This window comes from Anser anser (assembly GCF_964211835.1).
Source record: "Anser anser genome assembly, contig: HAP1_SCAFFOLD_76, whole genome shotgun sequence".
Lineage (NCBI taxonomy): Eukaryota > Metazoa > Chordata > Aves > Anseriformes > Anatidae > Anser > Anser anser.
The window spans coordinates 354,360-363,133 of NW_028153992.1; positions in this window are offsets into that span (position 1 = coordinate 354,360).

Consider the following 8,774-nt stretch of genomic DNA (forward strand, 5'->3'; position numbering starts at 1 on the left):
GCCGGCCTGTTAAATTTCGAATTTCTTTCGACTTTTTTACTGGTTGAAGCGGTAATGGTTCTTCACTTACCTGACTTGACTCAACACCGTGATTTTCCCCGAATTGTTCTACGGAGTCTGGTTGTCTGCATTTTACAAGGTCGCCTGCTAAGCGTTCTTATCGCTGCAAGCACACCTCGATACCCCATTCCTTACCTTTAAACAACGTAACTCTGCAAAAACAACATTTTTATTCCCACGAGGGGCAGGGCAGGCCCCGCGGCGCGTGGCGGCGGGGGGCGGGGGGGCCCCGTGACGGCACCGAACGCGGGGGGGGGGCGGTATGGCCTCGGGCGGCGCGACCGGTAGCGGCGCGACCGGCAGCGGCATGGCCGGCGGTGGCAGGGCCGGTGGCGGCGGGGCGCCGGGCGGCAGCCCAGGAGCCCGATCAGGAGGAGGAGGAGCAGGAGGAGGAGGAGGAGGAGGAGGAGGAGGAGGAGGAGGAGCAGGAGGAGGAGGAGGAGGAGGAGGAGGAGGAGGAGGAGGAGGAGGAGCGGCCGGCGGCAAGGTGAAGAGGCGGCGCCACCGTTTGGGCGCCGCGAAGCCCCCCTGTGCCAGGAGCAAGCGGGTGAGGAGCGGCCCCCCCACAGCGGGCCCTTCCCCCTCAGCCCGCCAGTTACCCCCTTACTTACCCCCTTACCTTACCCGCCCCTTTATCCCCGTAGTTACCCCCTACCCACCTCCTTACCCCCTTAGTTACCCCCTCGACCGCTTAGTTACCCCCTTAGTTACCCCCTCAACGGCTTAGTTACCCCCTTAGTTACCCCCTCAGCCCCTTACTAACCCCCTCAGTTACCCCCTCAGCCCCTTACTTACCCCCTTACCCCTCTACCCAGCCCATTACCCCCCTCCTCCCCCTCCCCTTCACCCCCAGCCCGCTGCCCTCAGGACCCCCAGTGCCACCCCCAGGGCTTTCCCCGCTCCCTGCACCCCTCCTCAGCCCATCATCAATTCTCTGAACGTTACCTGCCAGGCTTTGCTTCTCGTTTGTGCTGTAGGGTACAGCAGGTTGACGGTGAAAGCGGTCCGTCAATTCGGGGTGTGAAAATCCCCGTGCTGGAGGGGGGACGCGCCGAGATCCCTCCCAGCAGCTCTTTGCTAAGAAATGTCAGGACGCCCAGAGAGATGCTCTGGAGATGCCCTCTGCACATGTTTGTTCAGCCAAAACCTCTCCGCTATTAAATGAGCAACGTAGCTGAGGGGACTGATTATCATATGCAAAACCAAGGGAGCGCTACGCATGGATAGCTGCTCATTTAGGTTTTTATCACTTGCAGAAATGCCAAGTCCCTTATACCATATATTGACAATCAATCTTGTCCATCTAAAGCTGGCCTGGAAGGGCAATGCAAACATTCCCCACGCTTACAGAGCAACCATTGAAACCTCTGGCTTGAACAGTGCATTAATGTTGAAAGTGCCATAGCTTGCGTGTGCCGACACTGTGTAGCTAACTGATAAACCTTACACGTGGATTAAAAATAATCAGTGGAGATGGTTTTCTAACTTTTCCATTGTCTGTTATCTCTGCGTGTTTTCCAGTAGGTTTATTTAAAGAGTGTGCCAGAGCAAACACGTGCGTGGGGATATCTGGGGGATTCTGCACAGAGAATGGCTGCTGCACATCCAGCGCAGATCAAATTAACAGTAACTTATCGGGGAAGAATTTTAATGATTTGATAAATAGACAAACTGATAGATGTTACATGTGTGCATTTATTATAGCAGTTAGCTTTGTAACCAGACGAATCGTGCAAATGTTCATAACGTAAAAGGACGAGCTTTGAGCAGATAGCTTGCTTAGAGCATTTGTCAATTAATTTCAGTTTATTTTCAATATCATGTCCACTCTGCAGAAGGTTCTGTGGCTTAATGTTAATTGTCTCTCAGTGATGCAGTTGGGGAGGCACGAAAGCGACCGATGCGATTTTGTGAGGTTATACCTCTGGTTCTGATCCCTACCCCGCTGTTTTTCTCATCCTTCCCCCTACAACTTTAGTCGATAAGTCGATTCTTAGAAATACTTAAATAGATGTGTTTTGTGTGCTTGTGATCGTAATTACAGCCCACGAAAACCTCTGTCTCTTACCATTAAGCTCTGAAGGTGCCTGGGCACTGTAGGCAGTATAGTTAGCAGCTTCAAAGTTCCTGGGAACTAGTCCTGGATCTAATTTACCTTTTTTTTTTCCCCCTGCCTGCAGGAGGGATGATTAGCAGGATGCCTAGCTCATGATTGTCAGCTTTCTGGATATTAATTTTTATTATTAATTTTTATTATTAATTATATTCATTTATATTAATTTATCTTTTATTTAACCGTAGTTCCTGGGGCTTTCGGTCAGGTGGGAATTCTCCGATCGTACCCGATGTATGCCGCAGAGTCAGTCTTCTACAAAATACAGCAACAGCTTTAGAAGGCTCTTGCAAGAGGAGGTGCTGGTGCTATAGCTATAGCTGTGTTTCTTGCAGGACATCTTCTGGGTTAGCCTGACTGTTGAGAGCAGAACTGTTTTTTGTGCGTATAGTCACTGCAATTCAGCATTACTAAAATTGAAAATATTTAGATTCACTGATTTTAATGGGTAGTATGGTCCTGACTGTCGCAGTAGATAATTGCTGAACTTCTGGTTTAGTTGGTTTTCACGGGAGGGTGCGAAGAGGAAGAGTCCTGGAACAAGTCTGTAGGTCAGGAGCTGTTCAGGCGTAGAGTTTCCTGATAGCCTTGCAGATTGACGACCTGCTGGTGAATTTTGGCAGAGGTTTCAAAACTTTGAACCTTGCCAAGGTCACTTGGAAGTGCAGAAAGTGATAGGTAGTTGTAAATCAATCTTAGGTGAATTTTAGGTTTACCAGAAGTGTAGCGATCCTATGCCAGGGATCAACCTCGTCGTCGTCTTCTGAATATTTGCTGTATAATATCTGTCTTCAAGGTCCGTGGAAGGTGGTATCGCAGCATATGCTGTTGACTGTGTTTCTGTAATTAAACAAGTGTTTTTTCTTTCAAGCAGGGAATAATTAGCAGAATGACAGAAACGGTGAAAAATATTGTACCGGCCTGGCTGCAGAAGTATTTCAATAAGCGTGAGGAGGAGTGTGTAGACAGAAATGAATCTGCAAACCAGGAGGAGACTCCGGTAAACTATCATCACGATTATTCAGATGAAGATACCATAATCGATGAGAGATTCACGCCTGAACCAGCAGGAATTAGTAGACGAGGTATGTGAAAAATCATTTGGAATTCTGGCCATCTGTATTTATTCACAGATTTCTAGTTTTGAATCTGAATTTCAAAAGGAAATTGGAATGAGGGTTTTGACAGAATGAAAAAAAACCAAAAAAAGTCAAAACAACTGTTTGTGAAACCGTCTTAGCTTTAAACTGTATACACAGTTACGAAGCATACATCTTATGCTCTTGGAAGGCATCAGTTAACTTTAGGTACTCTATTAGCCAGGTGCTAAATGCTGAAAATAAGTCATTTGCAAGTGTGCTGGGTTGCATTTTCCATCTTTTAAAAGATATGGAATGAAAATCTGTCTAATTGCCTAAGGCAATTAAAAAAATTAATTTGTTTTGCAGTCTTCGAAACAAAAGACTAGATGCTAGAATGGCAGAGGAAAATTCCGTCTCGTGTCCCGACTTTGTTTGTTTTGTTTTGTTTTTTTTTTGTTTTGGGCTTTGATCAATTTAGTAAAGTTCCTCGTTAACTTGATGGTGAACTGGGGAACTTGTGCACGGATGTGGTTTATGAGATTATTATCCTTAAAATATTCAATAACTTTAAGGTCTACGCGGGGGGAGGGGGTGTCTTTGAAAAGGTATTTGGACCGTTGGCAACGAGGTTTGCAACTCCTTTACCTCATGAAAGATTAATTTGTCTTATATCCAGTGCCTCTCACTGTTCCTGTAGTCCTGTTGTATAAATTTGCATCTATTCTTATTTGAGTTTCTCTTAAATTAGCTGTTTTGGGGAAGTCAGCTTTTAATAAGTGAAGAAGTTTTGTCTGAGCGTGCGTAGGTAACCATAGATAATGTGGAAAGTCAGTTGCTTCTGTTGTTGGCAGAATCAAAAAATAAGGAGGAAATATCTTTGCCTCCAATCTCATCTAATTGTAAACAAGGAGATTGATGGCTTTCTGTGTAGCTGTAGCTTGGGAATGAGTTTGGAGAAAAGAATAGAGAAGGTCTTCGTGACTGAGGAACACATGTTGGCTTTCCTATGTAACTGCGTGAAAGGAGCTTTCAGTAAGAACAGCTGCACTGCAAGCTTGCTAACTCCAGGAGATCAGGAGCAGGTGGACACCCTGGAACCTTTTGCAGCTTATGTTGCTGTCCGTGGGTGTCGCTTACTATGCTTAAGAATAAGATTTTTTTTTTTAATTATTACTACATTTTGAAACCAATGTGTTTCTTCAGTTCTGAGGTATCAGTGTGCTGGAGCCTATATTGGGTGGCCTTCCGCCTGAAGAACTTTCTGTATCTCAAACGGTGCTGTCCTAAAAATCTGCTCATGGTTTGGAGAGCTAATTAGTGGTACTGCAGTGGTTATGAAGATTGAACTAACTAGTTTAAGCTTCAGTTCAAGTATCAAGAGGATAGTGGCTCAAAGTCATTTGAATTGCCCAGATTCCTGGGAGAGACAGTAGGCTTTCATCAGGCAAAATACCCATGAATAGTTCCATTCATTTAGCAAGATAGACTTCAAGGCTACCTATTCCAGGCCACTAGCATTGTTTGCAGACCCTTTGCTTCAAGAGGGAAAAATGCTCGTCTGGTTACTTGGGTCAACATCCTTGTCCCTTGGGTCAAAATCCCAATAGTTAATGGGTAGGAGATGATGTTTTGCCTCTAACGTGAGCTGATATGGAAGAACTTGGGAAAAAAGTACTGCAAACGTTCATTTTCATGTTGTGTATTCAGATTAATGTAACCTTTGTTCCAATATTATGGAAGCTGCAGTGTTATCTGTAATTTACCGTGTAATCTCAAATTTTGTAAAGCTTATTGCAAGCTGTACATGGGAGAAGGAGTATATATGTTTGATTTAGTGAACGGCCAAGTCAGCGTTAGAGCATTTGAGCACGGGGTCAGAATGTGGTGTTGTAAAACCTCATAGTTAACTACTTCTGGATGCAACATTAATACTGTGTATCGCAAGCAGTGTTGTTGTTGTAGCCAGACAGTTAGATGCAACCGTATCTGGGTGAGGAAGAAGTTAAATTTGGCTTCTCTCTTTTTGCGCTTAGAACTTGGCAATAGCATGGCTGTCGATAGGAAACAGGTTTTGGCTTCTGTGAGCTTGTCTATAGCAAAGCTAATTATCTCCCTGTTCTTGTCTAGAACCATCCACAAGTAGATCAGCACTGAACTTCCCAGTTGTGTTAACAAGGCCCTCTCTTCATCGGAGCCGTCTGAATTATACCATGCTGGATTCTCCTGTCCCACCTTGTCAGCCCTCGACATCTTCTATATTTGGCATTGGCAGTCCTAGGCTGTCCTTGATAAAAGAAATAGAAGATTCTACCTCTCAACAAGACGATGATAACATCTCAACAACCAGTGATTCCTCCTCTAGAGCATCTGATGAAGGTGATTTTTGTGTTCTCTGTTTAATTGACTTTTTTTTTAATGTGAAGTACCTTGCGTTCTTTAATATTCCACATCACCTTAGTAAATAAAATAGGTGAATGTCAACTTTGGATGCGAGAATTAAATTGAATTTTTAGTGTTTTAGAAGTATATAATCCTATCACCTTTTTAATAGAAGCGTGCTTTGGAATACGTTTATGATACCCTGATGTTAGAAAGAGTCAATGCTGAAATATACACATTCAGCTAGGTTATATGTAAATTTTGAACTGGGACGGTAGGAAATCAGGCTGACTTGCCGTAGCTTGACAACTAGGCTGATTGTCTAGAAGGAAGAGTGACTCAGAATATCTAACAGACAGCTGGTTAAATGTGAATAAGTGCAGGTGACAAATAGGAACACGAGATGTTTTCCTGTGTTTCAGCAAGAGAAGATAAAGAAACTACTCTGTCATAAGCTATAGGCTGTTTTTTGACCTTTCTTGGTAGAAGGCTTCAGCTGTCAATACTTTCATGTCTTTTGCCAAATTCATTGAGGAAAGCACACCATTTTAAAATAAAAAATAAGCATCGTGTCGATGTAGGTTGGTACGTAGGTCTTCTCGCTGAAAGGGCGAACAGCAGGTTTGCAGCTTTTTCTAGTCCCCCATATAGACAGGGACTGACGTGTGCTCAGCAGGTTTTGCAGAGAACTTTTGTACAGCTGAGAGTAGAGTTGCTGGGCTTTAGCAATATAACCTGAGTGCACTAGAACTTTCTGGTGTGTCTTCGTAAAACATACATGGGCAGAAGATCGTTAACTCTTAGAGCAGCCTTTGGGGAATCTTCCAGGTTTAAAACCTGTGCGATTATGATCTGTGCTGGCCTCCAGCCTTTTACCAACACAGAAAAAAGCTTTGTCCGTACAAATGCACTGATGTTTATGCGGTCCTCTTTTATCTTAGCCTGAAGGAAAAAAATATCTGCATTGGAAGCACAGTATTAACTTGGTAAGATTGCTGAAAACTACTTGCAGCTCTGTGAACAGTTTTCAAGTTTGTAGGTGATACTTGGTTTTCAGTCTGTACGTGAAGTTGATCTATTTAAAGAAGCTGAAGTCATGCTTATTTTTCTGTATTGAAGAACTTGAATTAGTGTGATCTTTATTGTTAAAGTTCTGTACGTACGAGAGGCATTTACATCTAGCATACGTCATTTTGGCAGATGTTGCAGTTTTAAAAAATACTTCATCGTCACTGCTCTGGCCCACACAAGATGAAAGAACTCATTCCCTCTCGCAGCATTCTGCAGCTAGCTCTAAGAAACCTGCATTCAGTTTATTTGTTTTTGGAGGACTGTGTCCTGTAAGTACTGCACAGTATTTCTTTTAATCAGTTTGAATGTGTACCTGCTTTTCTATCCACTTCTCATACTGTGTTTCCGTAGGTACGTGGAAGCACGTCTGTTTTTAAGCAAAACCAGCTTGGGTTTTCTCCATTTTACCCCGGAAAGACGGCCTATGCCGGTGGTGCAGCTGTAAGATCAAGGCAGCCAAAGACGGAACCTTATCAGGTATGAGAAAAGTAGTGTAGTGGGAAATAGTGATGGAAATAAAAAAAGCAGCACTGCCAAAGGAGCTTTGAGCAGGGAGCTGAAAATGTGGTAACAGTTGCTCTTCTGCCCTCTTGGTCTACAAAAATAGACGTCTGAGATTGATTTCTGTTTAAATTCTTTAATGACAGTTTTTACCACAGGTAATACTTGTCAGAAAGAACAAGAATGACAGTTTGGGCTAGTTGTTGGTAGTTGGGGTTTCCTCTGTTGTTAGGTCTTTCAAAAAATTCCATTTAAGTGCCATTGTCTGCCTCTGACTACATTACGTTAAAATAACTTGATGCAAAAAAGCCAATGACAGCATAACTTTGAAAACTTGTGTTTATGGTAGCAAAAGCTACAGTAGATAAACCTGGCTAATATTTATCTGTGGATCTTCTTTTCCAAGCATGCCTACATTCATGCTATGGATATGTTGTATAAACCTGCAGTCTTTGAAAATATCTAAAATCAACTTTGCTGATCCTTTGTTCTTCTGGTACACAGAGGCATGCAGGACTAAATGCAGTCCCAAGATAAGCAGTAACATGCTTTCTGTTTTGAACGATTCATATAGTTCTTGGAGAGAGTTATTTGCCCCCAAGAGTTCTTGGAAATAGCAAATAAAAACTGCTGACAACTCTGATTAGCTAGAGCTGAATCGAAAAGGAAAGTCAAATCAGGTTTGGTAGGAATGTATTTAAATGAAAGTGACTTTTATCGATAAATCAAAAGGAATTTGAAGAAAATGAAAACGCGGGTTTGCTGGCTCTGTTCTGACAGTCCATTTGTGCAACGGAAAAAGGGCAGTACAAGTACCTCACTTACGGGAAACCTTGAAACCTTGTGGTGCAAAGCTGGGAACCCTCTTTGGTCGGCTATTTTTGTTTTTTACAATCTTACTGCATTATGGTAAAAAGAGGAACCAAAATACTAGGCTTTTAAAGGAGAGAGTAGCTTGCTTCTTGCTGCTTGCTGTGAATGACAGCAAGGTACTAGAGAGTCCAGCGAAGGGCCACCAAGAAGATCAAGGGACTGGGAGCACCTCTCCTCTGAGGAGAGGCAGGGACTGCTGGGCCTGTTTAGCATGGAGGAGAGGAGGTGCAGGGGGGGATCTTATTGGTGTATATAAATACCTGAATGGATGGTGCAAAGAGCATAGAGAGCCATTGTGTTTTCAGCGGTGCCCAGTGCCAGGTCAAGAGGCAACAGGCACAAACTGAAACGTGAGGCTCTGTCTGAGCATCAGGAAATGCTTTTGCACTGTGCGGGTGATGGAGCCCTGGCACGGGTTGCCCAGAGAGGCTGTGGAGTCTCCCTCTTTGGAGGTCTTCAAGAGCTGACTTGACATGGTCCTGGGCAACCTGCTCGGGGTGGCCCTGCTTGAGCGGGGGGGTAGACCAGGCGATCTCTAGAGGTCATTTCCAACCTTAACCATTCTGTGGTTCTGTGAGTCTCACTTGTGTTTTTACATGCTGCGTGGTCTGCTTCCTGTCTTCACATCGTGTGATAAGCACAGTGTGGTTATTTGAGGGGTTTAACCTGGGAAGAAAAAAAGTCACACCAAAGGA